Genomic DNA, 6,777 nt, shown 5'->3' on the forward strand with positions numbered 1-6,777 from the left:
TATTGGGGGGGTGGGGTGGGGGGGAGAAAAACTGAACTGAGTGAGTAGCTACCCATAAGTGACTGACTTTTCAACCACAAGTGATCGAGTTACCTTGCTTTGGCAAAACAATGTTATCTGACACAGCACAAAATGGGATTTCATGAGCTGAGTAGACCTTAGGCAGATATGTAGAAACAAAGTCAATTGAACTCATCACTGCACAATTTATGTCCCAGTCACGTGTTCCATTTTAAAAGAGGCAAGTTGAAGCCTCCGAAAAGGTCTCTCCGAAACTAAGCGAAGCATCAAGGAGTTTAGCTAACTGACGTAAAATCAGTGCAGACGGCTTTGCATTGGCTGTCAGTCACGAGACAAGGAGAAACCAGTTTATATTGGAGTCAAACCAATAAGCTTGAGTTCATTGACACTTTCCTACGGTGCTCTCCAAATTTGATTAGCATCTAGGGTGGAAACATAAAATAGAGAGTCTTAAGCCTCTTGGGGAAAGCTGATTAACCTCCAATTCTGTCATCCTAATGGGATGAAGAAATGGGGGATCTCGAGTAAACAGCCACTTGGTTCTGTGTGTCTCTGTGTGGCATGTGGGTGAAACATCATTTGTCCCAGCTAACTGAGGACTCTTCTATAGATTTGATTTTCTAATGGCCACATCCAAGGAGCCTCTCACTACAAAACCTGATAAGACACTTGTGACAAGCATATGGAGAGGGCCTGCCTTGTCTTAGAGAACAAAAAGGACAAGCACAATGTACAGCGATACTAAAGATCCTTTCAAATCACACTTTCATAATAAGCCCAGATATCAACAATATCTTGAGGTATACAAACTAGGTATTTTGGGGAATAGAAATTAGGCTGTTGCCCATTGCCAACTATGGGATACAGAAAAATTCTGTCCCAAATTCTAAATATCTGAGGTGTAAACCTATTGCCAGGGAAGCAAAAGGTGTCATAAAACCTCACATTACCCCCAAACTGCACAAGAAAACAACCCGGTCAACTGGTTGACTCTAGAAAGATCTTTTTTTTTTNCCCCCACCCCCGATATCATGCTTATCTATTACAACTCCATTGACTCCATTCCCACACTCTACTCCATGTCCTGTGACTATATGTATATATAATTATAGTTGCCATACAATATTATTCAACATCAGCTTCAGATACACAGCGCGGTGGTCAGGCCTCTACACTGACTATGCAGTGGTCTCTTTAACAAGACATGAGTCCATCTGTCCCCCTTAAAAATATTTACAACTTTATTGATTATATTCCACAGTGCAGGCCTACCTAAAGAATCAAGAAAAATTTCAAATCAACAGGTTATCTTTACACCTCAGAGAACTGGAAAAAGAACAGCAAAATAAGTCCAAAGGAAGTACAAGGAAAGAGATAATAAAGACCAGAGCAGAAATAAATGAAATAAGAGACCAGAAAAACAATACAAAAGATCAACGAAACCAAGAGCTGATTTTTTGAGAAGATAAACAAAATTGACAAACTTCTAGCCAGACTCATCAAAAAAAAAAAAAAGGGAGAAGGAATTTCTAAGTAGTCCTGAGCTTCAGTTTCCTCGCCCATAACACTGGGATGTTAGTGCTAAGCTTAGAGAGTAGCTGTGAAGATTAAACGGGATAACATGTATAGAAGGGGTTGACTACAGCACTCTAACATAGGAGACGTTCGGGTCACTGGGGATATTCTCCCTTAGTTTTTTACATCCTAGGGGATTGACACAGAGTTCCCCTCTCCCTTCCTCTAACAGATGATGAAGACACTGAAGCCCCAAGACCTGCCCAGGCACCTGGTCTCTTGACTCCGTTGTTAAAGAGAACACAAAGGAGGGCCAATTAGACAATCATTATATCCATACCCTTGAGGTTTCAACAAGCCACGTCGTCCTTGAAATTCAAAACCATATGTTCACCTCTAAAAAAGAATGCTCCTTTCTTAATGATCAGTCAATAAAGACATTCCACAAAACGAACCCAAACAATCTCCCTTTTTTTTTCCTCCCTACAATGCCATTCATAGAGGAGTTCACTTGCTGAGAATCTCCTTGTAAACTCAAGTTTTCATGGCACACGGTTTTTTCTCCACAGCTTTATACGTCAGTTCACCAAGTTTTCCTGCCCCCACAGCACAGGCTCACTGCTGAATAAGCCATGACATGGTGGGCAGAGGCCACTGGAGAGCTCTCAGCTGCTTAAGGCCCCTTTCTTCCCCCCTCAGCATCATGCTGTTCCTTTTGCAAATGTCATTGGGGCTGGGGGGGGGGGTTGGGGGGGCGAGAGGGTCTGGAAAGGATAAGAATTTAAGGACCCAAAATGTAAAAAGCGTAAGCCCTTTGACCTGTCTTAATTTCTCCCTGCAAAAGAATAAAATGAATTCATAATGCTTCTTACACAAATTGTCTAACCATTCAGCCTGCAGGAAGGCATGAAGAATGTGTAGGCTGCTAAAGGAAGATGAGGTCCCTTTTTGTCCTTTATTATTGCCACCTCCTAAAAAGAAAATGCCTTTCATAAACTTCCTGTTCAGTAGATCAGCCCAGTGCAGACCCATCCACAATCAGGTCTGGAAATCAAATTGTTCTGGGACAGAAGCAGGACAGCTGAACCACTGTCGTGGTGAGGACAGTGACGAGAATATGGTTCCTAAGTACAGACTGTGTTCCCAGCATCCAGGGTCCTCCTGCCTGACCAGAAACTTACTCCTTTCCTGGCATCCCAGGCTCAACCTCATAAGTCCCTGATTCTGTCCCCTCACAGAGCTCAGCTGACACTCTATAAACCCCCTGTAAATATTAGCTAACTGTAAAGATGTACTCTCCCCAAAGGCATTTGCATCTAAGAATAAATAAGCTTTCCTGTTCCCAGGAAATGAAGCTATAATGATGGAGTCATTAGCGCTGAGTGTGAGATTTAAAATCAGTGTTCATTCATTCCATGAACTTTATTCTAGGTGTGTACACAGGCTCCAAACCTCAAAGAACGTTAAGATTTTTTTTTCTCTAGTGAGAAGAAGCTTATCGTCTAGACTGTAGTCAGAAAGTATTCTATCTAGTGATAGAATACCCTAGAAGGTATCTTCAGTAGACGTGTGCATGGAGTTGTACGTAATACAGAATAAAGACACCTGAGCTGGGTCATCAGGAGTGCCTGAGTTAGGAGAGGGTGCTGTCACTTGCCACATGTTCACATCTCCTATGAGCAGTGTTAGAAGCCTGAGGTAGGCATTATATGCATTTCACAGGTGAGTATGCTGAGAACAGAGTTTATTGACTTGGCCAGGGCAAAACAGCCAGGAATGATGGAGCCACGATTGCCCCAAACCCAGACTTCTGAGCTTACTTTCATGGACTCATTGTGTGCTCAGCCCACCTCCTGACCCATTTGGCTGTTTATTTACTAATGACAGGATTCAGTCTTCCTAGGAGCAGGGCCGATCAACTTGGCGTAAGTGACTCCAAATTTTCACGGCAAATCTAAATGAAATCACCAAAAAGTGAAACGTGTACTAAGCTATCTCCTTCCAGGAAAGAGTGAGAAGTGAGATATGAAACAAATACTGCTTTAAACTAGTCTGGCAGTCAGAAAGAACACTGGGTAGCTTAATTCCCGAACCCAGACCTTCGGGAGAAAATCAACCAGTGACTTCTTAAAAAAAAAAAAAAATCAGTGACATACAAGTGATGCTTGAAAAGTATAAATAAAAGTGAACATAAAAGTAATGCTTTTTCATTATTTCAATTGTAAAGAAAAAAAATCATTCTTAAAAAGTTAGGTGAGGAGGAGTCTGATTTTACCAGAGCCCACAGAGCAAGCTCTTGATGCTGTGGTCATCCTTTAAAGCTTTCAACAGTCCATTCATTTATTCATTTAACTAGTGCTTGAAGCCTGTGATGATCAGGCACAGTCACAGGTTGCCCTCGATACAGAGCTTAATGCCACAAGGGTCTTGCTTTCTACTTCAAATCTTGGTGGCAGACACAGACAGGGAAAAGAGAACTTCAAGTTCAGTGTGATTAAGTACAATCGGACACGTGATGGGTCCCCTAATCCAGACCTGGGAGCATTGAGCAACGTGGGCTGCCCAGGAAAGAGAGCACATGAGGAAACATTGGGTTAACACCGATGCAGCAGGTGGCCAGGTACAGAGAGAGCCAAGAAGTTTCTGGACACAGGGAGAAACGGCCGGAAAGCAAGGGCTTATGAGAATTGCGAAGGGTTTGGGGGAAGGGCAGGGAGAGGCAAGGCAAGAAGGCGAGGCCAGTAAAACAAGCACATTTTGAACTTTTTTTTTTTTTTGAGGAAAATGAGGAGCCACTGAAAATTTCAGAGTAGGTATGCAGCAGTTCAGATTTTCATTTTAGACAGATTCCATTGAGGGATCAAAGAGGATAACAAACAATGACACACCTAACTATAATAGGGGGAAATACACACAACTGTTTTGTTTTTGTTTTTGTTTTTGTTTTGCTTTTGGGGGCTTTTTTTTTGAGGGAAAACATGTAAGAGGAAAGGAGGCTGAACTAGATAGAACAAGACCTCACTAATTTACACCCTGCTATTAAGAAAGTTGGTCTGATTCAACCAGGGTTAAAGTAAAATTTACCTTTGTATTGTTGCAAAAATTTTTTTTAAAGTATTTTCAGCAAAATAATACTATGTAAACAAGATTGCTGTGAGATTGTTCTTAAAGAACAAACTCTTTTCTTGGTTTTGTTTAACTAATACAGCATCTATTTACATATCAAAAAATGTCCTTGGATAATTACGAATGAGTATTATTTATTCATGAAAGCAGACCTGGCAGTTCAGTGATCTTAAAATTATAAAACTGCATTTTTTCTAAAAAAAAAACAAAACCAAAAACAAAAACACCCAAACATTTCAGTGATTTAGACTGGCCTCTCTCCAATATGAGGATTTATTCTACCAGCTTTAACTGATTTGCTTATGACATTAGCAAGCAATTTTGGAATTGTGTAATCAAAATCTAAATGGATCTTAATAGCCCCAAAGAATTAATATGTCTGCCACAATGCGAGTAATTTATTCCCTTCACACCAGTAGATTCTGGTTCAGTGATTATTAAATTCTAGATTATTTGTAAGAAAAACATTATAGGAACAAAGTTGTCTTTTAGATTTGCCTTTTTTTTTTTGTTTGATTTTGTTTATTTTCATTGGGTCGCTTCCATCAATAGTAAGTCATTCATTTCTCAAATATTGGGCACAGCTATGTGCCAGACACTGTGCTATTCATTGCAAGGTCCTGGATGAGGAGGACTCGACTCTTGCCTTCAAAGGGATCACCATCTGGGGAGGGATACTGGGATATAAACAAACCCCCATTAAATGATGCAATAAATCCCATAATGGGAGTTTACTTCGGGGATTATGAGAATACAGATGAGCAAGAACCCCACTGTCCAGAGGGTAAGTTTAGGGGAGGTTCCCCAGAAGAGGTGACTTTGAGCAGCAGCTTGATGAGAAACTATCAGATAAAAGGCATTTCAGGCAGAAGAGATGAAGACATGAAACAGCATGCTACGTGTCTTGTAGGCAGCTGTTAAAGCATCTACACAGGAATTTCACGCTGACCACCAGTTTCTCTAGAATGGAATGCTGTTTGCTTCTGTCCCATCATCCCCAGAAGGTGCTGACATCCTGACCAAATGACAGGGAAGTCATAGATTCTGAGACATCCGGAAGTAAAACCTGATGTCTGGCTCATACAGTTTACACTGTAATAAAATTGTGCTCAGCATCCCTACTTTAATGGCTTTTGTAGACATGTGCACTCAAATGAGATTAATAAAAAGCAAGTAAAGTTAAACACCAATCATTTTAATCACAAGGAAATGAACAAATGTAATTTGAAAACTGAGGAAATGAGATTGGGAAAATCTATTCAAAGTTGTGCATGTGTGTGCATGTGTCCGTGTGTCTGTGTGTGTGTGCGCATGCATGTGTCCGAGTGTGTGTGTGTGTGTGTGTGTGTGTGTGTGTGTGTGTGTGTGTGTGTACTTTCTTTTGTCCCCATCGATTTAAACAGAAGTTGGGTTTTTGAGATGTATACCCATGGAGTAAGGTATTAAAACCCAAATGAGCAAGGACAAACAGTTTCAAAAACTTGATTTGAATATCAAGGGCAAACATTGGGAACTCAGAGCAAAGTCTCTGAGTTATAAGTCTAAGTGTGGGGAAGAATCTAGGATAACACAGGAGTTGTTTTCTGGGAACCCTGCAAGGGAAATTTGAATCTTCTCTAGAGAGAGGGAAAGAGAAAATGGAAAAGAATCTAGTGTGGAATTCCTGGGGTGGGATTCCTACACCTGAGGATGTGTCCCAGATTGTGGAATCAAAGAAGCCCCAGAATATACCTGGGGGATTGCAGAATAAAATTTAGCCAGGGAAGGAGAAACTTTCTTGGGCAAGTCGTGCCATTCTTAGAAAAGTCAAGCTCTCCTGCAAGAGGGAGAAGGATGACAGGACACACCTGAGAAGGGCCTGAGAGAGCCCCCAGTGTCTCCATGGCCACAGAGCAGCAGGGTAGAGTAAGTATAAGCTTTCTGTGCTCCCAAGAGAAATCCAGGAGTGTCTGGGAGACCAGGGACTAGTGGAGGCTCCTGGTAGTAGAAGGAGAGGACAGTGCTTGAACCCAGCACACGTGGCCACCACAGGGGGAGCAGTGACAGCTGAAGCAGAACAAGTAAAGGGTGATTACACAGGCCCTGCAGGACTGGTCACCACTCAGAGGGATGGAC

This window comes from Hipposideros armiger, unplaced genomic scaffold, assembly GCF_001890085.2.
Source record: "Hipposideros armiger isolate ML-2016 unplaced genomic scaffold, ASM189008v1 scaffold_38, whole genome shotgun sequence".
Taxonomy (NCBI): Eukaryota; Metazoa; Chordata; class Mammalia; order Chiroptera; family Hipposideridae; genus Hipposideros; species Hipposideros armiger.